The sequence below is a fragment of the Oncorhynchus nerka genome, linkage group LG2 (genome assembly GCF_034236695.1).
Source record: "Oncorhynchus nerka isolate Pitt River linkage group LG2, Oner_Uvic_2.0, whole genome shotgun sequence".
Taxonomy (NCBI): domain Eukaryota; kingdom Metazoa; phylum Chordata; class Actinopteri; order Salmoniformes; family Salmonidae; genus Oncorhynchus; species Oncorhynchus nerka.
The window spans coordinates 58,847,432-58,873,148 of NC_088397.1; the positions used below are offsets into that span (position 1 = coordinate 58,847,432).

The 25,717-nt window shown below is 43.8% G+C and overlaps 1 protein-coding gene across 4 annotated transcripts in view; it reads left to right on the forward strand.

Moving 5' to 3' along the window:
• LOC115138814 (ephrin type-B receptor 2) overlaps positions 1-25,717 on the forward strand; it is a 174,310-nt gene that overhangs the window by 126,887 nt on the left and 21,706 nt on the right. The window lies entirely within an intron of this gene.

The window sequence follows — 25,717 nt, forward strand, 5'->3', positions numbered from 1 at the left end:
AGGAACAAACTGTAACCAGACCACTAGGAACAAACTGTAACCAGGCAACTAGGAACAAATTGTAACCAGGCCACTAGGAACAAACTGTAACCAGGCCACTGGGAATTAACTGTAACCAGGCCACTAGAAACAAACTCTAACCAGTTCACTAAGAACAAACTGTAACCAGGCCACTAGGAACAAATTGTAACCAGGCCACTAGGAACAAATTGTAACGAGGCCACTGGGAACAAACTGTAACCAGGCCACTGGGAATTAATTGTAACCAGGCCACTAGGAACAAACTGTAACCAGGCCACTGGGAATTAACTGTAACCAGGCCACTAGAAACAAACTCTAACCAGTTCACTAAGAACAAACTGTAACCAGGCCACTAGGAACAAATTGTAACCAGGCCACTAGGAACAAACTGTAACCAGGCCACTAGAAACGAACTCTAACAAGGCCACCAAGAACAAACTGTAACCAGGCCACTAGGAACAAACTGTAAACAGGCCAATAGGAACAAACTGTAACCAGGCCACTAGAAACTAACTGTGACCAGGCCACTAGAAACTAACTGTAACCAGGCCACTGGGAATTAACTGTAACTAGTTCACTAGGAACAAACTGTAACCAGGCCACTAGGAACTAACTGTAACCAGTTCCCAAAGAACAAACTGTAACCAGGCCACAAGAAAGTAACTGTAACAAGGCCACTAGGAATGAACTGTAACCAGACCACTAGGAACAAACTGTAACCAGGCCACTAGGAACAAATTGTAACCAGGCCACTAGGAACAAACTGTAACCAGGCCACTAGAAACAAACTGTAACCAGGCCACTGGGAATTAACTGTAACCAGGCCACTGGGAATGAACTGTAACCAGGCCACTAGAAACTAACTGTAACCAGGCCACTAGAAACAAACTGTAACCAGGCCACTAGAAACAAACTGTAACCAGGCCACTAGAAACAAACTGTAACCAGGCCACTAGAAACAAACTGTACACCAGGCCACTGGGAATGAACTGTAACCAGGCCACTGGGAATGAACTGTAACCAGGCCACTGGGAATTAACTGTAACCAGGCCACTAGGAACAAACTGTAACCAGGCCACTAGGAACTAACTCTAACCAGTTCCCAAAGAACAAACTGTAACCAGGCCACAAGAAAGTAACTGTAACCAGTTCACAAAGAACAAACTGTGACCAGGCCACTGGGAATTAAGTGTAACCAGGCCACTAGGAACAAACTGTAACCAGGCCATTAGGAACAAACTGTAACCAGACCAATAGGAATTAAGTGTAACCAGTTCACTAAGAACAAACTGTAACAAGGCCACTAGGAATGAACTGTAACCAGGCCACAAGGAACAAACTGTAACCAGGCCACTAGAAACAAACTGTAATCAGGCCACTAGGAACAAACTGTAACCAGGCCACTAGGAACAAACTGTAACCAGGCCACTGGGAATTAACTGTAACCAGGCCACTAGGAACAAACTGTAACCAGGCCACTATAAACTAACTGTAACCAGTTCACTAAGAACAAACTGTAACCAGACCACTAGGAACAAACTGTAACCAAACCACTAGGAACAAACTGTAACCAGGCCACTAGGAACAAATTGTAACCAGGCCACTAGGAACAAACTGTAACCAGGCCACTGGGAATTAATTGTAACCAGGCCACTAGAAACGAACTCTAACCAGTTCACTAAGAACAAACTGTAACCAGGCCACTAGGAACAAATTGTAACCAGGCCACTAGGAACAAACTGTAACCAGGCCACTAGAAACGAACTCTAACAAGGCCACCAAGAACAAACTGTAACCAGGCCACTAGGAACAAACTGTAACCAGGCCAATAGGAACAAACTGTAACCAGGCCACTAGAAACTAACTGTGACCAGGCCACTAGAAACTAACTGTAACCAGGCCACTGGGAATTAACTGTAACTAGTTCACTAGGAACAAACTGTAACCAGGCCACTAGGAACTAACTGTAACCAGGCCACTAGGAACAAACTGTAACCAGGCCACTAGGAACAAACTGTAACCAGGCCACTAGGAACAAACTGTAACCAGGCCACTACGAACAAACTGTAACCAGGCCACTAGGAACAAACTGTAACCAGGCCACTAGGAACAAATTGTAACCAGGCCACTAGGAACAAATTGTAACCCTGCCACTAGGAACTAACTGTAACCCGGCCACTAGAAACAAACTGTAACCAGGCCACTGGGAATTAACTGTAACAAGGCCACTAGAAACAAACTCTAACCAGGCCACTAGGAATGAACTGTCACCAGGCCACTAGGAACAAACTGTAACTAGGCCACTAGAAACAAACTGTAACCAGGCCACTGGGAATTAACTGTAACCAGGCCACTAGAAACTAACTCTAACCAGTTCACTAAGAACAAACTGTAACCAGTCCACTAGGAACAAATTGTAACCAGGCCACTAGGAACAAACTGTAACCAGGCCACTGGGAATGAACTGTAACCAGGCCACTAGGAATGAACTGTAACCAGGCCACTAGGAACAAACTGTAACCAGGCCACTAGGAACAAACTGGAATCAGGCCACTAGGAACAAACTGGAATCCGGCCACTAGGAAAAAACCTTAACCAGGCCACTAGAAACAAACTGTAACCAGGCCACTAGGAACTAACTGTAACCAGGCCACTAGGAACAAACTGTAACCAGGCCACTAGGAACAAACTGTAACCAGGCCACTAGGAACAAACTGTAACCAGGCCACTACGAACAAACTGTAACCAGGCCACTAGGAACAAACTGTAACCAGGCCACTAGGAACAAATTGTAACCAGGCCACTAGGAACAAATTGTAACCCTGCCACTAGGAACTAACTGTAACCCGGCCACTAGAAACAAACTGTAACCAGGCCACTGGGAATTAACTGTAACAAGGCCACTAGAAACAAACTCTAACCAGGCCACTAGGAATGAACTGTAACCAGGCCACTAGGAACAAACTGTAACCAGGCCACTAGAAACAAACTGTAACCAGGCCACTGGGAATTAACTGTAACCAGGCCACTAGAAACTAACTCTAACCAGTTCACTAAGAACAAACTGTAACCAGTCCACTAGGAACAAATTGTAACCAGGCCACTAGGAACAAACTGTAACCAGGCCACTGGGAATGAACTGTAACCAGGCCACTAGGAATGAACTGTAACCAGGCCACTAGGAACAAACTGGAATCAGGCCACTAGGAACAAACTGGAATCAGGCCACTAGGAAAAAACCTTAACCAGGCCACTAGAAACAAACTGTAACCAGGCCACTAGGAACAAATTGTAACCAGGCCACTAGGAACAAACTGTAACCAGGCCATTAGGAACAAACTGTAACCAGGCCACAAGAAAGTAACTGTAACCAGTTCACAAAGAACAAACTGTAACCAGGCCACTGGGAATTAAGTGTAACCAGGCCACTAGGAACAAACTGTAACCAGGCCATTAGGAACAAACTGTAACCAGGCCACTATAAACTAACTGTAACCAGACCACTAGGAACAAATTGTAACCAGGCCACTAGGAACAAACTGTAACCAGGCCACTGGGAATTAACTGTAACCAGGCCACTAGAAACAAACTCTAACCAGTTCACTAAGAACAAACTGTAACCAGGCCACTAGGAACAAATTGTAACCAGGCCACTAGGAACAAATTGTAACCAGGCCACTAGGAACAAACTGTAAGCAGGCCACTGGTAATTAATTGTAACCAGGCCACTAGAAACGAACTCTAACCAGTTCACTAAGAACAAACTGTAACCAGGCCACTAGGAACACATTGTAACCAGGCCACTAGGAACAAACTGTAACCAGGCCACTAGAAACGAACTGTAACCAGGCCACTAGAAACAAACTGTAACCAGGCCACTAGAAACAAACTGTACACCAGGCCACTGGGAATGAACTGTAACCAGGCCACTGGGAATGAACCTTAACCAGGCCACTGGGAATGAACTGTAACCAGGCCACTGGGAATTAACTGTAACCAGGAGGAACAAACTGTAACCAGGCCACTAGGAACTAACTGTAACCAGTTCCCAAAGAACAAACTGTAACCAGGCCACAAGAAAGTAACTGTAACCAGTTCACAAAGAACAAACTGTAACCAGGCCACTGGGAATTAAGTGTAACCAGTTCACTAAGAACAAACTGTAACAAGGCCACTAGGAATGAACTGTAACCAGGCCACAAGGAACAAACTGTAACCAGGCCATTAGGAACAAACTGTAACCAGACCAATAGGAATTAAGTGTAACCAGTTCACTAAGAACAAACTGTAACAAGGCCACTAGGAATGAACTGTAACCAGGCCACAAGGAACAAACTGTAACCAGGCCACTAGAAACAAACTGTAATCAGGCCACTAGGCACAAATTGTAACCAGGCCACTAGGAACAAACTGTAACCAGGCCACTGGGAATTAACTGTAACCAGGCCACTAGGAACAAATTGTAACCAGGCCACTAGGAACAAACTGTAACCAGGCCACTGGGAATTAACTGTAACCAGACCACTAGAAACAAACTCTAACCAGTTCACTAAGAACAAACTGTAACCAGTCCACTAGGAACAAATTGTAACCAGGCCACTAGGAACAAACTGTAACCAGGCCACTGGGAATGAACTGTAACCAGGCCACTAGGAACAAACTGTAACCAGGCCACTAGAACAAACTGGAATCAGGCCACTAGGAACAAACTGGAATCAGGCCACTAGGAAAAACCTTAACCAGGCCACTAGAAACAAACTGTAACCAGGCCACTAGGAACTAACTGTAACCAGGCCACTAGGAACAAACTGTAACCAGGCCACTAGGAACAAACTGTAACCAGGCCACTAGGAACAAACTGTAACCAGGCCACTAACCAGAACAAACTGTAACCAGGCCACTAGAACAAACTGTAACCAGGCCACTAGGAACAAACTGTAACCAGGCCACTAGGAACAAATTGTAACCCTGCCACTAGGAACTAACTGTAACCAGGCCACTAGAAACAAACTGTAACCAGGCCACTGGGAATTAACTGTAACAAGGCCACTAGAAACAAACTGTAACCAGGCCACTAGGAACAAACTGTAACCAGGCCACTAGGAACAAATTGTAACCAGGCCACTAGGAACAAACTGTAACCAGGCCACTGGGAATTAACTGTAACCAGGCCACTAGAAACTAACTCTAACCAGTTCACTAAGAACAAACTGTAACCAGTCCACTAGGAACAAATTGTAACCAGGCCACTAGGAACAAACTGTAACCAGGCCACTGGGAATGAACTGTAACCAGGCCACTAGGAATGAACTGTAACCAGGCCACTAGGAACAAACTGGAATAACCAGGCCACTAGGAACAAACTGGAATAACCAGGCCACTAGGAAAAAACCTTAACCAGGCCACTAGAAACAAACTGTAACCAGGCCACTAGGAACAAACTGTAACCAGGCCACTAGGAACAAACTGTAACCAGGCCATTAGGAACAAACTGTAACCAGGCCACAAGAAAGTAACTGTAACCAGTTCACAAAGAACAAACTGTAACCAGGCCACTGGGAATTAACTGTAACCAGGCCACTAGGAACAAACTGTAACCAGGCCACTAGGAACAAACTGTAACCAGGCCACTAGGAACAAACTGTAACCAGGCCACTAAACAAACTGTAACCAGGCCACTAGGAACAAACTGTAACCAGGCCACTAGGAACAAACTGTAACCAGGCCACTGGGAATTAACTGTAACCAGGCCACTAGAAACAAACTGTAACCAGGCCACTAGGAACAAACTGTAACCAGGCCACTAGGAACAAACTGTAACCAGGCCACTAGGAACAAACTGTAACCAGGCCCCAGGAACTAACCAGGCCACTAGGAACAAACTGTAACCAGGCCAGGAACAAACTGTAACCAGGCCACTAGGAACAAACTGTAACCAGGCCACTAGGAACAAACTGTAACCAGGCCACTAGGAACAAATTGTAACCAGGCCACTAGAACAAATTGTAACCCTGCCACTAGGAACAAACTGTAACCAGGCCACTAGAAACAAACTGTAACCAGGCCACTGGGAATTAACTGTAACAAGGCCACTAGAAACAAACTCTAACCAGGCCACTAGGAATGAACTGTAACCAGGCCACTAGGAACAAACTGTAACCAGGCCACTAGAAACAAACTGTAACCAGGCCACTGGGAATTAACTGTAACCAGGCCACTAGAAACAAACTGTAACCAGTTCACTAAGAACAAACTGTAACCAGTCCACTAGGAACAAATTGTAACCAGGCCACTAGGAACAAACTGTAACCAGGCCACTGGGAATGAACTGTAACCAGGCCACTAGGAATGAACTGTAACCAGGCCACTAGGAACAAACTGTAACCAGGCCACTAGGAACAAACTGGAATCAGGCCACTAGGCCAAAAACCTTAACCAGGCCACTAGAAACAAACTGTAACCAGGCCACTAGGAACAAATTGTAACCAGGCCACTAGGAACAAACTGTAACCAGGCCATTAGGAACAAACTGTAACCAGGCCACAAGAAAGTAACTGTAACCAGTTCACAAAGAACAAACTGTAACCAGGCCACTGGGAATTAAGTGTAACCAGGCCACTAGGAACAAACTGTAACCAGGCCATTAGGAACAAACTGTAACCAGGCCACTATAAACTAACTGTAACCAGACCACTAGGAACAAATTGTAACCAGGCCACTAGGAACAAACTGTAACCAGGCCACTGGGAATTAACTGTAACCAGGCCACTAGAAACAAACTCTAACCAGTTCACTAAGAACAAACTGTAACCAGGCCACTAGGAACAAATTGTAACCAGGCCACTAGGAACAAATTGTAACCAGGCCACTAGGAACAAACTGTAACCAGGCCACTAGGAACAAATTGTAACCAGGCCACTAGGAACAAACTGTAACCAGGCCACTAGGAACAAACTGTAACCAGGCCACTAGGAACAAACTGTAACCAGGCCACTACGAACAAACTGTAACCAGGCCACTAGGAACAAACTGTAACCAGGCCACTAGGAACAAATTGTAACCAGGCCACTAGGAACAAATTAACAACCCTGTAACCACTAGGAACTAACTGTAACCAGGCCACTAGAAACAAACTGTAACCAGGCCACTGGGAATTAACTGCCACAAGGAACAAACAAGGCCACTAGAAACAAACTGTAACCAGGCCACTAGGAATGAACTGTAACCAGGCCACTAGGAACAAACTGTAACCAGGCCACTAGAAACAAACTGTAACCAGGCCACTGGGAATTAACTGTAACCAGGCCACTAGAAACTAACTCTAACCAGTTCACTAAGAACAAACTGTAACCAGTCCACTAGGAACAAATTGTAACCAGGCCACTAGGAACAAACTGTAACCAGGTAACCAGGCCACTGGGAATGAACTGTAACCAGGCCACTAGGAATGAACTGTAACCAGGCCACTAGGAACAAACTGGAATCAGGCCACTAGGAACAAACTGGAATCAGGCCACTAGGAAAAAACCTTAACCAGGCCACTAGAAACAAACTGTAACCAGGCCACTAGGAACAAATTGTAACCAGGCCACTAGGAACAAACTGTAACCAGGCCATTAGGAACAAACTGTAACCAGGCCACAAGAAAGTAACTGTAACCAGTTCACAAAGAACAAACTGTAACCAGGCCACTGGGAATTAAGTGTAACCAGGCCACTAGGAACAAACTGTAACCAGGCCATTAGGAACAAACTGTAACCAGGCCACTATAAACTAACTGTAACCAGACCACTAGGAACAAATTGTAACCAGGCCACTAGGAACAAACTGTAACCAGGCCACTGGGAATTAACTGTAACCAGGCCACTAGAAACAAACTCTAACCAGTTCACTAAGAACAAACTGTAACCAGGCCACTAGGAACAAATTGTAACCAGGCCACTAGGAACAAATTGTAACCAGGCCACTAGGAACAAACTGTAAGCAGGCCACTGGTAATTAATTGTAACCAGGCCACTAGAAACGAACTCTAACCAGTTCACTAAGAACAAACTGTAACCAGGCCACTAGGAACACATTGTAACCAGGCCACTAGGAACAAACTGTAACCAGGCCACTAGAAACGAACTGTAACCAGGCCACTAGAAACAAACTGTAACCAGGCCACTAGAAACAAACTGTACACCAGGCCACTGGGAATGAACTGTAACCAGGCCACTGGGAATGAACCTTAACCAGGCCACTGGGAATGAACTGTAACCAGGCCACTGGGAATTAACTGTAACCAGGCCACTAGGAACAAACTGTAACCAGGCCACTAGGAACTAACTGTAACCAGTTCCCAAAGAACAAACTGTAACCAGGCCACAAGAAAGTAACTGTAACCAGTTCACAAAGAACAAACTGTAACCAGGCCACTGGGAATTAAGTGTAACCAGTTCACTAAGAACAAACTGTAACAAGGCCACTAGGAATGAACTGTAACCAGGCCACAAGGAACAAACTGTAACCAGGCCATTAGGAACAAACTGTAACCAGACCAATAGGAATTAAGTGTAACCAGTTCACTAAGAACAAACTGTAACAAGGCCACTAGGAATGAACTGTAACCAGGCCACAAGGAACAAACTGTAACCAGGCCACTAGAAACAAACTGTAATCAGGCCACTATAACTGTAACAAACTGTAACCAGGCCACTAGGAACAAACTGTAACCAGGCCACTAGGAACAAACTGTAACCAGGCCACTAGGAACAAATTGTAACCAGGCCACTAGGAACAAACTGTAACCAGGCCACTGGGAATTAACTGTAACCAGACCACTAGAAACAAACTCTAACCAGTTCACTAAGAACAAACTGTAACCAGGTCACTAGGAACAAATTGTAACCAGGCCACTAGGAACAAATTGTAACCAGGCCACTAGGAACAAACTGTAACCAGGCCACTGGGAATTAATTGTAACCAGGCCACTAGAAACGAACTCTAACCAGTTCACTAAGAACAAATTGTAACCAGGCCACTAGGAACAAATTGTAACCAGGCCACTAGGAACAAACTGTAACCAGGCCACTAGAAACAAACTCTAACAAGGCCACCAAGAACAAACTGTAACCAGGCCACTAGGAACAAACTGTAACCAGGCCACTAGGAACAAATTGTAACCAGGCCACTAGGAACAAACTGTAACCAGGCCACTAGAAACGAACTCTAACAAGGCCACCAAGAACAAACTGTAACCAGGCCACTACGAACAAACTGTAACCAGGCCACTAGGAACAAATTGTAACCAGGCCACTAGGAACAAATTGTAACCAGGCCACTAGGAACAAATTGTAACCCGGCCACTAGGAACTAACTGTAACCAGTTCCCAAAGAACAAACTGTAACCAGGCCACAAGAACGTAACTGTAACCAGTTCACAAAGAACAAACTGTAACCAGGCCACTGGGAATTAACTGTAACCAGGCCACTAGGAACAAACTGTAACCAGGCCATTAGGAACAAACTGTAACCAGACCAATAGGAATTAAGTGTAACCAGTTCACTAAGAACAAACTGTAACAAGGCCACTAGGAATGAACTGTAACCAGGCCACAAGGAACAAACTGTAACCAGGCCACTAGAAACAAACTGTAACCAGGCCACTATAAACTAACTGTAACCAGTTCACTAAGAACAAACTGTAACCAGACCACTAGGAACAAACTGTAACCAGACCACTAGGAACAAACTGTAACCAGGCCACTGGGAACAAACTGTAACCAGGCCACTGGGAATTAACTGTAACCAGGCCACTAGAAACGAACTCTAACCAGTTCACTAAGAACAAACTGTAATCAGGTCACTAGGAACAAATTGTAACCAGGCCACTAGGAACAAATTGTAACCAGGCCACTAGGAACAAACTGTAACCAGGCCACTGGGAATTAATTGTAACCAGGCCACTAGAAACGAACTCTAACCAGTTCACTAAGAACAAATTGTAACCAGGCCACTAGGAACAAATTGTAACCAGGCCACTAGGAACAAACTGTAACCAGGCCACTAGAAACAAACTCTAACAAGGCCACCAAGAACAAACTGTAACCAGGCCACTAGGAACAAACTGTAACCAGGCCACTAGGAACAAATTGTAACCAGGCCACTAGGAACAAACTGTAACCAGGCCACTAGAAACGAACTCTAACAAGGCCACCAAGAACAAACTGTAACCAGGCCACTACGAACAAATTGTAACCCGGCCACTAGGAACTAACTGTAACCAGTTCCCAAAGAACAAACTGTAACCAGGCCACAAGAACGTAACTGTAACCAGTTCACAAAGAACAAACTGTAACCAGGCCACTGGGAATTAACTGTAACCAGGCCACTAGGAACAAACTGTAACCAGGCCATTAGGAACAAACTGTAACCAGACCAATAGGAATTAAGTGTAACCAGTTCACTAAGAACAAACTGTAACAAGGCCACTAGGAATGAACTGTAACCAGGCCACAAGGAACAAACTGTAACCAGGCCACTAGAAACAAACTGTAACCAGGCCACTATAAACTAACTGTAACCAGTTCACTAAGAACAAACTGTAACCAGACCACTAGGAACAAACTGTAACCAGACCACTAGGAACAAACTGTAACCAGGCCACTGGGAACAAACTGTAACCAGGCCACTGGGAATTAACTGTAACCAGGCCACTAGAAACGAACTCTAACCAGTTCACTAAGAACAAACTGTAACCAGGTCACTAGGAACAAATTGTAACCAGGCCACTAGGAACAAATTGTAACCAGGCCACTAGGAACAAACTGTAACCAGGCCACTGGGAATTAATTGTAACCAGGCCACTAGAAACGAACTCTAACCAGTTCACTAAGAACAAACTGTAACCAGGCCACTAGGAACAAATTGTAACCAGGCCACTAGGAACAAACTGTAACCAGGCCACTAGAAACGAACTCTAACAAGGCCACCAAGAACAAACTGTAACCAGGCCACTAGGAACAAACTGTAACCAGGCCACTAGGAACAAACTGTAACCAGGCCACTAGAAACAAACTGTAACCAGGCCACTAGAAACTAACTGTAACCAGGCCACTGGGAATTAACTGTAACCAGTTCACTAGGAACAAACTGTAACCCGGCCACTAGAAACAAACTGTAACCAGGCCACTATGAATTAACTGTAACCAGGCCACTAGAAACGAACTCTAACAAGGCCACCAAGAACAAACTGTAACCAGGCCACTAGGAACAATTTGTAACCAGGCCACTAGTAACAAACTGTAACCAGGCCACTAGGAACAAACTGTAACCAGGCCACTACGAACAAACTGTAACCAGGCCACTAGGAACAAACTGTAACCAGGCCACTAGGAACAAATTGTAACCAGGCCACTAGGAACAAACTCTAACCAGTTCACTAAGAACAAACTGTAACCAGGTCACTAGGAACAAATTGTAACCAGGCCACTAGGAACAAATTGTAACCAGGCCACTAGGAACAAACTGTAACCAGGCCACTGGGAATTAATTGTAACCAGGCCACTAGAAACAAACTCTAACCAGTTCACTAAGAACAAACTGTAACCAGGCCACTAGGAACAAATTGTAACCAGGCCACTAGGAACAAACTGTAACCAGGCCACTAGAAACGAACTCTAACAAGGCCACCAAGAACAAACTGTAACCAGGCCACTAGGAACAAACTGTAACCAGGCCACTAGGAACAAACTGTAACCAGGCCACTAGGAACAAACTGTAACCAGGCCACTAGAAACGAACTCTAACAAGGCCACCAAGAACAAACTGTAACCAGGCCACTACGAACAAACTGTAACCAGGCCACTAGGAACAAATTGTAACCAGGCCACTAGGAACAAATTGTAACCAGGCCACTAGGAACAAATTGAAACCCGGCCACTAGGAACTAACTGTAACCAGTTAACCAGGCCAAAGAACAAACTGTAACCAGGCCACAAGAACGTAACTGTAACCAGTTCACAAAGAACAAACTGTAACCAGGCCACTGGGAATTAAGTGTAACCAGGCCACTAGGAACAAACTGTAACCAGGCCATTAGGAACAAACTGTAACCAGACCAATAGGAATTAAGTGTAACCAGTTCACTAAGAACAAACTGTAACAAGGCCACTAGGAATGAACTGTAACCAGGCCACTAGAAACAAACTCTAACCAGTTCACTAAGAACAAACTGTAACCAGGCCACTAGGAACAAATTGTAACCAGGCCACTAGGAACAAACTGTAACCAGGCCACTAGAAACGAACTCTAACAAGGCCACCAAGAACAAACTGTAACCAGGCCACTAGGAACAAACTGTAACCAGGCCACTAGGAACAAACTGTAACCAGGCCACTAGGAACAAACTGTAACCAGGCCACTAGAAACGAACTCTAACAAGGCCACCAAGAACAAACTGTAACCAGGCCACTACGAACAAACTGTAACCAGGCCACTAGGAACAAATTGTAACCAGGCCACTAGGAACAAATTGTAACCAGGCCACTAGGAACAAATTGAAACCCGGCCACTAGGAACTAACTGTAACCAGTTCCCAAAGAACAAACTGTAACCAGGCCACAAGAACGTAACTGTAACCAGTTCACAAAGAACAAACTGTAACCAGGCCACTGGGAATTAAGTGTAACCAGGCCACTAGGAACAAACTGTAACCAGGCCATTAGGAACAAACTGTAACCAGACCAATAGGAATTAAGTGTAACCAGTTCACTAAGAACAAACTGTAACAAGGCCACTAGGAATGAACTGTAACCAGGCCACAAGGAACAAACTGTAACCAGGCCACTAGAAACAAACTGTAACCAGGCCACTATAAACTAACTGTAACCAGTTCACTAAGAACAAACTGTAACCAGACCACTAGGAACAAACTGTAACCAGACCACTAGGAACAAACTGTAACCAGGCCACTGGGAACAAACTGTAACCAGGCCACTGGGAATTAACTGTAACCAGGCCACTAGAAACGAACTCTAACCAGTTCACTAAGAACAAACTGTAACCAGGTCACTAGGAACAAATTGCAACCAGGCCACTAGGAACAAATTGTAACCAGGCCACTAGGAACAAACTGTAACCAGGCCACTGGGAATTAATTGTAAACAGGCCACTAGAAACGAACTCTAACCAGTTCACTAAGAACAAACTGTAACCAGGCCACTAGGAACAAATTGTAACCAGGCCACTAGGAACAAACTGTAACCAGGCCACTAGAAACGAACTCTAACAAGGCCACCAAGAACAAACTGTAACCAGGCCACTAGGAACAAACTGTAACCAGGCCAATAGGAACAAACTGTAACCAGGCCACTAGAAACTAACTGTAACCAGGCCACTAGAAACTAACTGTAACCAGGCCACTGGGAATTAACTGTAACTAGTTCACTAGGAACAAACTGTAACCCGGCCACTAGAAACAAACTGTAACCAGGCCACTATGAATTAACTGTAACCAGGCCACTAGAAACGAACTCTAACAAGGCCACCAAGAACAAACTGTAACCAGGCCACTAGGAACAAACTGTAACCAGGCCACTAGTAACAAACTGTAACCAGGCCACTAGTAACAAACTGTAACCAGGCCACTACGAACAAACTGTAACCAGGCCACTAGGAACAAACTGTAACCAGGCCACTAGGAACAAATTGTAACCAGGCCACTAGGAACAAATTGTAACCCGGCCACTAGAAACAAACTGTAACCAGGCCACTGGGAATTAACTGTAACAAGGCCACTAGAAACAAACTGTAACCAGGCCACTAGGAATGAACTGTAACCAGGCCACTAGGAACAAACTGTAACCAGGCACACTAGAAACAAACTGTAACCAGGCCACTGGGAATTAACTGTAACCAGGCCACTAGAAACTAACTCTAACCAGTTCACTAAGAACAAACTGTAACCAGTCCACTAGGAACAAATTGTAACCAGGCCACTAGGAACAAACTGTAACCAGGCCACTGGGAACAAACTGTAACCAGGCCACTAGGAACAAACTATAACCAGGCCACTAGGAACAAACTATAACCAGGCCACTAGGAACAAACTATAACCAGGCCACAGCTTGGCTGCTCCAATGGGCATTGTTGAGGAACACTGGTGTAGGGCCAGCCAGGTAAACCTCTTCCAAGAAATGTTTATGCTCTGTCCAATTTAGCGACATTGTCCAATGCCACCACAACTAAATGAAAGCAAGCTAAAACAATGAAAATAGCCCATTAAGTTCAAATTTGATACTCTTGATTATTCATTCCTCTTATGCCTGGCTTTTATATTCATGCCTTCTAAACTACAGCTCGAAATAAAGGGGGTGTTCTCCACGCCTCTGTTGTGCTTCAGTGCTGCTAATGTGTCCAGCATTCAGTAGTAGAGGGAAGTGGGCAGAGAGAGGCTGCTAGGCTAGCCAGCATAGGATGTAGGGTGTGTGGTGTGACAGTGACAGAAGGTGTCAGGAAGGGCACATATGGAAGGTGCCAGTGTGGGTCAGGCGACCAGACAGACAGGAGGCCTCTGTAGACACCTGGAGCACAGCCCAGCCCTGACAGAGTGGCACAGCTCGACACACTGGGGCTCCAGCCAGCACAGTACGCACATACTGTGGCTACTCACATACTGTGGCTACTACTTAGGACCAACTAGTGGCAGGAGAGAGAGCAGAGAGTGTGTGATTTTTATTTGCATATGGCGTTAGGTATGCAGACTGCGGAGCTAGCTGACTGTAAGGTTAGATGACTTTAGCTAGATAAGCTACGCATTCAATATGCATTTAATTACTTCCTTCCCTAAGAGAATTAGAGCATAGATTGGCACTTTATTAAGCCTTTTTCCCCTCCACGTTCATAAATCAACACTTTGTACAATGCTACATATTTTATCCAGACAAAATAAAAATTGTATGAATAACCTATTGATTATGTTTTGGCAAGACAAAAATATAAAAACAAAAAGGTCATGCAGTCGGTTTTATCATATACTGTCTCTGGAGTTTAACTAAATTGTGAACACTTTTGAAAGAAGATGGCAGAGATTGCATGAGTACTAAGCAGGGTTAAAAAAAAGAATCAGGCCCTTTTGGCCCAGTGGTCTGTAAAGGGTTGTATCATGTGAGGATGTAACTAATTGTTGTAGCCCACAATAGCTCTGATTGATGCTGAAATGTGTAAATAAATTGCACTAATGCAGTCATTTATTCACTGTTGTTATTGCCCACAGTGTGCTCATGGAGATGGTGAGTAAAGCATAAGTCATGAATAATGTAACATCTTTGCTTGGAATGTGTTAATATAAAAGGTCAGAATAACTGACTCTAAAAGAGATTGTGCACAACCTGATTTTCAGGTTGAAGAGCTTTCAGATGTTCAGTGCTGGTTAAACAAAACATATATAAGTAATGTGTCTTGTGAGTGAAAGGGGACATTTCTATTTTAAAATGAAGAAAACCACAGTTGGGTGTAAATATCAATTCATGCAAAGACCAAATGATATACTGTATCTGTAATACAAATGACAATTCTTTGGCAAACACCCTTCATCATGTTTTTGTGTATATTTTTTCAGTTGTATTTCTGTTTTTATATTTACAGTGCCATCAGAGAGTATTCATACCCCTTGACCTATTTCACATTTTGTTGTGTTACAGCCTGAATTCTAAATTCATGAAATAAAATGAAATGTCACCCATCTACACACAACACCCCTTAATGAAAATGTGAAAACATGTTTTTAGAAATTGTTGAATTTTCTTTGAAAATAAAATACATAAATATATCATAAGTATTCACACCCCTGAGTCAATGATTTGTAGAAAAAACTTTAGCTGCGATTAAAGCTGAGTCTTGCTGGGTAAGTCTCTAAGACTGGGTTTCTCAGACTGAGTCCTCAGGACTGTGCACATTTTGGTTTCTGCCCTAGCACTACACAGCTGATTCAAATAATCAACTAATCATCAGGCTTTGATCATTTGAATCAGCTGTGTAGTGTTAGGGCAAAAACCAAAACGTGCACCCCTTGGGGTTCCGAGGACCGAGTTTTGGAAACACAGCACTAAGAGCTTTCCACACATGGATTGTGCAACATTTACCCATTATTCTTTAAGAATTCTTCAAGCTCTGTCAAATTGGTTGTTAATCATTGCTAGACAATCATTTTCACGGCTTGTCATAGATTTTTTTTCAAGAAGATTTCAATCAAAACTGTAACTCGGTCACTCGGGAACATTCACTTTCCTATTTGTATGCAACTCCAGTGTATATTTGACCTTGTGTTTTAAGTTATTGTCCTGCTGAAAGGTGAATTCATCTCCCAGTGTCTTGTTCGAAGGCAAGCTGAACAAGGTTTTCCTCTAGATTTTGCCTGTGCTTAGCTCCATTACATTTATTTTTATCCTGAAAAACTGTCCAGTCCTTAATGATTACAAGCAGACATGATGCAGCCACCACTATGCTTGAAAATATGAAGAGTGGTACTCAGTAATGTGTTGTATTGGAATTGCCCCAAACATAACACTTTGTATTCAGGACAAAAAGTTAGTTGCTTTGCACATTTTTTGCAATATTACTTTAGTGCCTTGTTGCAAACAGGAGGCATGTTTTGGAATAGTTGTATTTTGTTCGGGCATCATTCTTTTCACTCTGTCAATTAGGATACTTTTGTGGAGTAACTACAATGATCCATTCCAAGTTTTCTCCTATAGGAGCCATTAATCACATGTTTACTCCTGAACTTATTTAGGCTTGCCATAACAAAGGGGTTGAATACTTATTGACTCAAGACATTTCAGCTTTTCATTTTTAATTCATTAGAAAAAAATGGAAAACATCATTCCACTTTGACATTATGAGGTTTTGTGTGTAGGCAAGTGACAAAAACTAAAAATGTAATACATTTTCAATTCTTGCTGCAACACAACAAAATGTCGAAAAAGTCAAGGAATGTGAATAATTTCTGAAGGCATTGTAAGAACAAAGTGGGAGACAGGAAGAAGGGGGCTGTATTATCTTTACCTCTCCTCCCTCCTCCATCCCTCTCCATCTCTGGTCTCTAATTAATCTCCTGGTTGTTGAAGTATCGGAGGGAAAGATGCTCTCTGAAATATTTATGTGTTACGTTCCTGTCTGGCCTTTTTGTTCTGCTTTGATTACATTTGGAATTGCTTTCTCTTCTATTTCTGGAGCCATTTAACAGGAATGAGTGTTTTTATGTGCCGGAACGGATGAGGATTTAAGTGTCTGCTCTAAGCAAATTTACAGCAGAGTGATGGTACTGTATGTGGGTACATACTGATTCATACACACACACACACACACACACACACACACACACACACACACACACACACACACACACACACACACACACACACACACACACACACACACACACACACACACACACACACACACTTCACAGACACACACATACACACAAAGAGGCACATGTCTGTGTCGACTCAGACACACCACTGTAAAAAAAATGTTGAAGCAATTATCTATTTTGTTTACAGAAGCGTGATGACTACCTAGAAAAGTGTAGAAAATTCAATATTGACATAATGATTCACACAGGAACAAAACAAAGTCACTATTGTTTAATTTAAACTTTAACCTGTAAAATAGTTTTTCTTGGAATCTGAGGGACTGCTTACTTTACCTCAACAACCTTGGTGTCCTTTCAAATATTGTCTTCCCTTTCAGTGTGACATAGGTGAGGTCAAAAGCATGAATCTCTAAGATCACGAGTTACATGCACATATCTTTCCCATGATTCACTCTGAGGTTTTAAGTAAATTGAGTTCAAGCTGAGATCATCTAGTTTAAATCCTGGCCATTGTGTGTCATATAGTAAATCTTTATCTGTAAATGCAGATAAGAAATGTATAAGTGGGAATCAAAAGTGAATGTATGTGCAGTGTAACTACAGCAAATGTTCTGTATCCAGTCTTTCAATGTCCGGCACACAGTAGATTATCCAGGACAATGGTTTTGTATTATAGCATCCGCTCAGGCTCTTCTGAAGGCCTACACCCTTTTAAGGCCAAAAGTGTCTTATCCACTTGACAAAAGAAACTCAAACTCATAGAACTGATTCTTGTACAATAAAAGTAGTAGTATAACCTTTTTGCGGTCCTTCAGATTTAGTGACCGCTGCTCACTCAACTATCTCCTGAAGAAACCGGTTCAGAAGCCAGATACAGAAAATCTGAATGCAGAATAAACTAACTGTGGCTCGGATAGAGCCTGTGAGTCAGAGCTTTGATGCCCATACATATAGCGCACTGCTAAAACTATTGACCAGACTGAATAACCAATCAGGCCCACGCCCAGCAGAGTACATGTATTGTATTGCTACCAGTAGCTGCCAAGTGACTGCAGAGAGAGTTCCCACCTTGCCCCTTAACACTGTCCCCTCACTCCTCTCCCAGTCTCTGCTTCAGTTCAGGTCTTGGGTGAGCAGAACTACTTGGTGGCGTAGTGTGCTTAGATTAGATCTAACCTCCCTGTAAGCATCTGAAACTTCTTAAGCCCCTGGAGTGCCTATTTTAAAATTAGATTTTTGTGTACGAGTGCATTAAGGCCCCAATCTTTTCCAGCGCAGATGGTTTAAAGCTTGATGAACTGAAATCTTGCTTGTGTAGCTTTACTGCATTGGAAACTCTTTGGAGACTTAAAAACCCACAATTCATTGCAGATGGGGAACAGGGCCGGCTGCCAGCATGCTAAAAGTATATGCAAATACAGGCCTCCCCTTTAAGAGCTCTCGAAGCATGCCTCGTAAACGGAGAGCAGTCGGAGGGAGAGAGAGTGCAGGCAGCACCAACAGCCTGTTTAGGAGGCTGCCTGACTGCATGGTGGAGGAGCAGCTGGCTGGCCCATTGGGAGAGACGGTGCCGCGGAGGAAACAGAGTTTTACTGTGAAAGGGGACAGGGATTTACGAGGGCTGATCTGTTCTCGCTACCCCCCCAAATCATAGCATTTCTCCCTGCACTAGAACCTCAAATCAAACCATAGCCACATGGTCATTGACCATGCTGCATATTGGCAAGTCAGATATTCAAAGAGAAGTCCTAAATCCAAGTCACTTTCCCAGATTCAACAACCAAGATAGAAGGTTGACTGTTCTGTCTCTCCAACCTTGTTTTTTTAGCAGACTTTGGCATTTCACTAGATTTTCATTGTAATAGTACAGGGTTTTAAAGATGGGAAGGGGAACAAAGGGAGAAAGGGGAAATCACTTGAAGTGGCATTGTCTCTCCAAACCACAAACTGCAACTGTGATTACTATAATGACTGTGCCTCCCACCCCTCGGAGTATGGCTCTGTAATGGCTGTTGCTTCTCTGTCTCTGTGGTGGCAGAAGCTCCAGCTGGCCAACGTGGTCCTGCACCCAGACCCAGGCCCTGTCCAGGCCCAAGCAGGGTGAGATGTAATGGGCAGGGGGGCCTTCTCCTGTGCCTCTCCCATCCTGCATGCCTATCAGCCATCAAAGGCCAGCCTGGTCTCAGTCCACCAGCTCGCTTAATGAAGATGCCCATCAAGCTCAGAAGGGAACAGAATCAATAGGCTGAGCTGAAAGGGGGCCAGCATTCTTGGGGGAAGACAGGGAGGGAGGGAGGGAGGGAGGGAGGGAGGTAAAGCCCACCAAATGAGTGTAGCAGAATAGAAGAGTATAGAACAAAGAGTAGACTGGGTAGAGGATGTACATGGGATCGATCAGTGGCCTGAGGAAATTGATTCTCTATGTTTGCAAAAGCATGCCCCATTACATTGGCATGGATTTAATAACTCTGTAAAGCCCATCTTTGATTGATTATGGAAGTTACTACAGTAGGTGTTCAAACGCAACAGTAAAACATCTATTGGGATGTTGCACAAAATAGAGCCTTTTATATTTTGTTACTGGGCCCCAGCCAGAACGTCATGCTAGAATAGAGCCCGAAGCCTCATTGTCTTTTATCAGATCCAAGGGCTTTACAGGAACTCACTACACTTTCACATTAAACAGCACTGACAATACTACTTACAGTAATACACTACTAATTAAAGTATTTAGTATAATAAAAGTATTTTATTAGGATCCCCATTAGCTGTTGCTGAAGCTACTCTCCCTGGGGTCCACACAAAACATAGAACATAATACAGAACATGAGTAAACAAGAACAGCTTAAGGACTGAACTGCACACATTTAAAATAAGAACAATAGAACCAAAATGGTTCATACTGAAAGTGACCCTAATTTCTGACAGTTTTATCAGATTTTTACCTTTTTACCTCGGGGATTCAATCTTGCAACCTTTCGGATACTAGTCCAAAGCTCTAACCACTAGGCTACCTGTCGCCCCAGTTATCCTCATTACTGACAGTTACCCACACATCAGTACATATCCATGTGCTTAAGAGTTATTTAGGTCAGATAGGGCAGAGGTGTTGTTTTATTAGTTGTTTTTTGAAAGCTAATTTTGCTGTTTGCTTGAGTCATTTGAGATGGAAGAGAGTTCCATGTGATCATTGCTCTATTGTGTGTTGCCTTGAATTCATTCTGGATTTGTGGACTGTGCCCTGATGGCATGTATGGTGGGGTAAGTATGTCTGTCAGACCAGACATAAACAAATACAATGCTTCTTGTATGTCTCTCCTCTACTTTGAACCAAGAGAGACTGACATGCATACGGTTGACATAAGACCTCTGTGTACATTGAAGGGCAAGACGTGCTGCACTGTTCTGGGCCAGCTGCAGGTTTTCTAGGTCCTTCTTGACAGCACTTGACAATATCACCAGGCAATAGTCAGTATTTACGTAGGTAAAACTAAAGCTTGCAGGATTTGTTTGGTCAACTGTGGTGCTAACAATGCTGAGAATCTATTTATCACCGACAGACCTCTTCCCATCTTTACAACAATTTCATCAATATGCCTTGACCATGACAATATACAGTCTTAAAGTGACATCAAGAAGTTTAGTCCCCTTAACTTGCTTAACTGTCATGTCATTCATTACCAGATTGAGACTAGAACTGAGATCATAGGGAAATATTTGTGCCAAATACAATGCTTTTAGTTTTAGATGGGTACAGGACTAGTTTATTACTAGCCACCCATTCCAAAACTGACTGCAACTCTGTTCAGGGTTGCAGTTATTTCACTAGATGTGGTTGAGTCATCAGTCTACATGGACACAGGCTTTGTTGCTTTTAATGCTGTTGGTAGATCATCAGTAAAAATAGAGAACAGTAAAGGGCCAAGACCGCTAGCTGCCTTCCGGAATACTACACTTTATATGTTTTACATTGGATAATCTTCCATTAAAGAAACCCTCTGTGTTCTATTGGATAGATAGCTCAGCTCTCAACCAATGATATGACAGAGGATGGAAAGCCATAACACATACATTTTTCCAATGACATGTTATGGTCAATAATATCAAAGGCTGAATATCTGAAGTCTAAAAATACAGCTCCCACAATCTTCTTATTATCAATTTCTTTCAGCCAATCATCAGTCATTTGTGTCAGTGCAGTAGGCCTACATGTTGAGTGCCCGTTCCTATAAGCATGATAGTAGTCGGTTGTTAATTTGTCCAAACAAAAAAAAACACTATATATACAAACGTATGTGCACACCCCTTCAAATGAGTGGATTCGGCTATTTCAGCTACACCCGTTATTGACAGGTGTATAAAATCGAACCCACAGCCATGCAATCTCCATAGACAAACATTGGCAGTAGAATGGCCTTCCTGAAGAGCTCAGAGACTTCCAACAAACCAGTTTGTCTAATTTCTGTACTTTCTGTACTGCTAGAGCTGCCCCAGGCAACTGTAAGCTCACAGAACAGGACCGCCGAGTGCTGAAGAGCGTAACACGTAAAAATCGTCTGTCCTTGGTTGCAACACTCACTACCGAGTTCCAAACTGCCTCTGGAAGCAACTTCAGCACAATAACTTAATGAAATGGGTTTCCATGGCCGAGCAGCTGCACACAAGCCTAAGATGACCATGCGCAATGAACATTGAACCCAGCGTCGGCTGGAGTGGTGTAAAGCTCGCCGACATTGGACTCGGGAGCTGTGGAAACGCGTTCTCTGAAGTGATGAATCACGCTTTGCCATCTGGCAGTCCGACGGACCATTCTGGGTTTGGCGGACGCCAGGAGAACACTACCTGCTCAAATGCATAGTACCAACTGTAAAGTTTGGTGGAGGAGGAATAATTTTCATGGTTCAGGTTAAGCCCCTTAGTTCCAGTAAAGGGACATCTTAACACTACAGCATTCAATGACATTCTAGACGATTCTGTGCAACAGTTTGGGAAGGCCCTTTTCAGCATGACCCCATACACAAAGCGACGTCCATACAGAAATGGTTTGTCGAGATCGGTGTGCAAGAACCCGACTGGCCTGCACAGAGCCCTGACCTCCACCCCAATCAAACACCTTTGCGATGAATTGGAACGCCGACTGCGAGCCAAGGGTAATCGCTCAACATCAGTGCCGGATCTCACTAGTGCTCTTGTAGCTAGTTTTCTCCAGAACAGCCACCTTGTCCTTGAACCTCAGGAACTTTACCACTATCAACCTGGGTCTGTCACCCGGACTGGAGGTTTTTTCCAGTCCTCTAGGTGAGCTCCAGCTCAATCTCCCTGTGATCCATCATCAGCTTTTCAGTTATCATTTTCCTCAATTTCTCCTCAGAATCAGCCCAGGTCTCATGTGGAGACACTGGGATTCCATCCAGAACAATGTTATTTCACCTTGATTGTCCTTCTAGATAATCCTGTTTCCCTGTAATTGTTAACATAGATTTATAGACAGTGCTGATATCGTTTCTCGTGGTCGTACAGTTAATGTCCATCTTGCTGCAGTCCTGCTTCATCACTTCAAAATCTCCCTGGGTTAGAAATGCAACCATTTGCACTTTTCTGGTCAGATCGTCCATTCTTGTGTTTGTTGTATCCACCAATATTTAGACAAAGCTCTTGAAGCTATTCTCCTGCTATTGAAACAGCTCCTTGTAAAAAATGTTGTTGTTGGTCTTTTTATTGAATTTTTATGGCAGGGGATCAAATTAAATCAAAGTTTATTCGTCACGTACGCTGAATACAACAGGTGTAGACCTTACAGTGAAATTTTTACGTACAGGCTCTAACCAACAGTGCAAAAAATGTATTAGGTGAACAATAGGTAAGTAAAGAAATAAAAAACAACAGTAAAAAGACAGTGAAAAATAACAGTAGCAAGGCTATACACAGGAGCAAGGCTATAACAGTAGCGAGGCTACATACAGTAGCGAGGCTATAACAGTAGCGAGGCTACATACAGGCACCGGTTAGTCGGGCTGATTGATGTAGTTTGTACATGTAGATATGGTTAAAGTGACTATGCATATATGATAAACAGAGAGTAGCAGTAGCGTAAAAGAGCGGTTGGCGGGTGGTTCTCTAGCACATCTTTCACCTGTGCTAGAGAAACACTGTCCTCAGTTTTAGGTGGCATGGTGACAGCGTCGACTGATGTTCTTAGATATATACACGCAGTTCCAGCCAGTTCAGGTCGCAGGGAAACAGCAACAGGCAGCAGGGAATACAACCACATGCCTGGGACACCTCCCACCCACAAGGGCTAACAGCATTGCTGGATGTATTTAAGCTAATATTGGAAAACCCTGCTAGCTTGATAGCTACCTGCTAGTCTAGTAGCTAGCTATGCCAAACAACTTCAGAGTTTTTGGTCTGGACAGATAGTAGCGGTCACTGCAACTGAGGCTAACCGCATCACGGGATCCAAAAAAAGTATATAAACCAAACTTTGCGAGGAAACACTGTCAAAACTTTACAAAAAGAGCTCTCTCGTTCCGCGTTCAGCATGTGTCGCCTTAGGGTCTCTCATGTAAACCCTCTCTTCTAAACCCTCCACAACCCTCCCATCTACAGATAACACAGTATTGTTGGTTTACCTTCCAAAATGTGGGGATGTTATTCAGAAACTGGGCCTGGATGTAGTTGAGATATAAAATAATGCAAACATCCGTTCCTGATGAGTTTGTTCACAGATTCATGCTCCCTCTGAACCCTCTTTTGTGCTGGATGATCGTTCTAGTGTGTCAGCTCACAAGGCTTGCCAGGAAAAAGTTAAACACCTAGGATTCTAGAAAAATAGTCCTCATCGCTGTACCGTTGCAAGCAGCAATTATTTGGAATGCTCCACCATGACTATTTTACTATATGTTTTACTAGCTGGTGATTATCACCCTCCTCATGGTAGAGACTCTGCTGTTAGCCCTCTCTATGCTTTGACGTATCAAGTGGAAAATTATACCATTATTTCAGTACAGTCCACACGCCACACACATTTTCCCCGTGTCACCAGTAACAGTAGGGCTTCCGTCTTCTTTAGTCTCTGTTGTCGTGTTTGGTTCTTCCTCAGTAGTTATGTTTGGTGAAATACAGATATTTCGTCTGTCATGCTGCAAGTCTGGAAGACCACAATGTCCTTCTTGGACAGATTTTAAGTTGACATGTGCCCATCCTCTGTACATGAAGACATACTCTGCCTCTGTCTGTTTGCCATGCCTGGGATTAGGTTGCCAGAGATGGCTACACTGCTTGTCTACTGGAAATGCAATGGACAAAAAAGCAAGTGGCATGCAGTCCTGAATATATGTACATGTGTAATATTCCTGAGTTCCCGGTATAGTGACTATTTGTCTTATTAAGCTGTCTTGTGACTGCAAACAAAGTCAATGGACAGTGAGATTGAAGAGATGCCTGTGAGTATTCGTTTCATTTGGGTCTCTCTGAAGAGGATGATGTATGCTCATGGCAGAATCGCAGGCTATCTTTGTGCAAGTGCTGCAGGAGATGAAACTACAGGCTGCCTATTAATTATCTGTACACGCTTTATGTTTAAGGCCGCTGGCATATGGGGACATCCCTGTTTAGAAAGTATCTCATGATTAGTGTCCTAGTATGGAGGCTTCTGTTGGGGTCAGAGGGCATGTGAAGCAAGGCTGACACGTTGGTGAGAACGAATAGGCCATAAAATGCCCTCTCCATCATCATGTCTTACAGCACACTGGTCACTGGGATTTGTTATGGGCTTTACACTACAGTACTGAACATGTGCATTTTAATCCAAACCCCATCTGAAATGCTCTTTTATGGCGTGGTGGGATAGCATCAGCAATTAGCAGCATTTTGTTACATGAATTACAACAAAATAAATGAACACAGAGATTTATATATGAGATATCAACTACACACACTCCCCTAGATTCCGAGATAATGAAGGGTGGGGCCGAGTGAGGGAGGATGGGAGGGTTTTCCAGTCAGTGGATTTTCCATGGAGAGCGCGTGCTGCTGGGGTGGCCTCTGTCTTTATGGCCGGGGCTCTGGGGAGCCACTGTGTTGCTGGCTGAGGGCCGTGTGTGCAGCTGAGGCCCAGGGCCCATAAATCCTGCCCTCCCAGCCCCAGACAGCGCTTTAACCTTCTGCATTATCTTCACTGTGATCCACGGCACCCTGCACTAATGTTAATGGCTGTATGAGGGCGCGTGGATCGCATGCCCTTCCCTGACCCTTCAGCCTTACCAAAAAGAAAGTTGCAAGTTTTGTCCTTTGGTTTTGTTAGAATAAAGGCAGCCAACAACCCTACCCACTCAA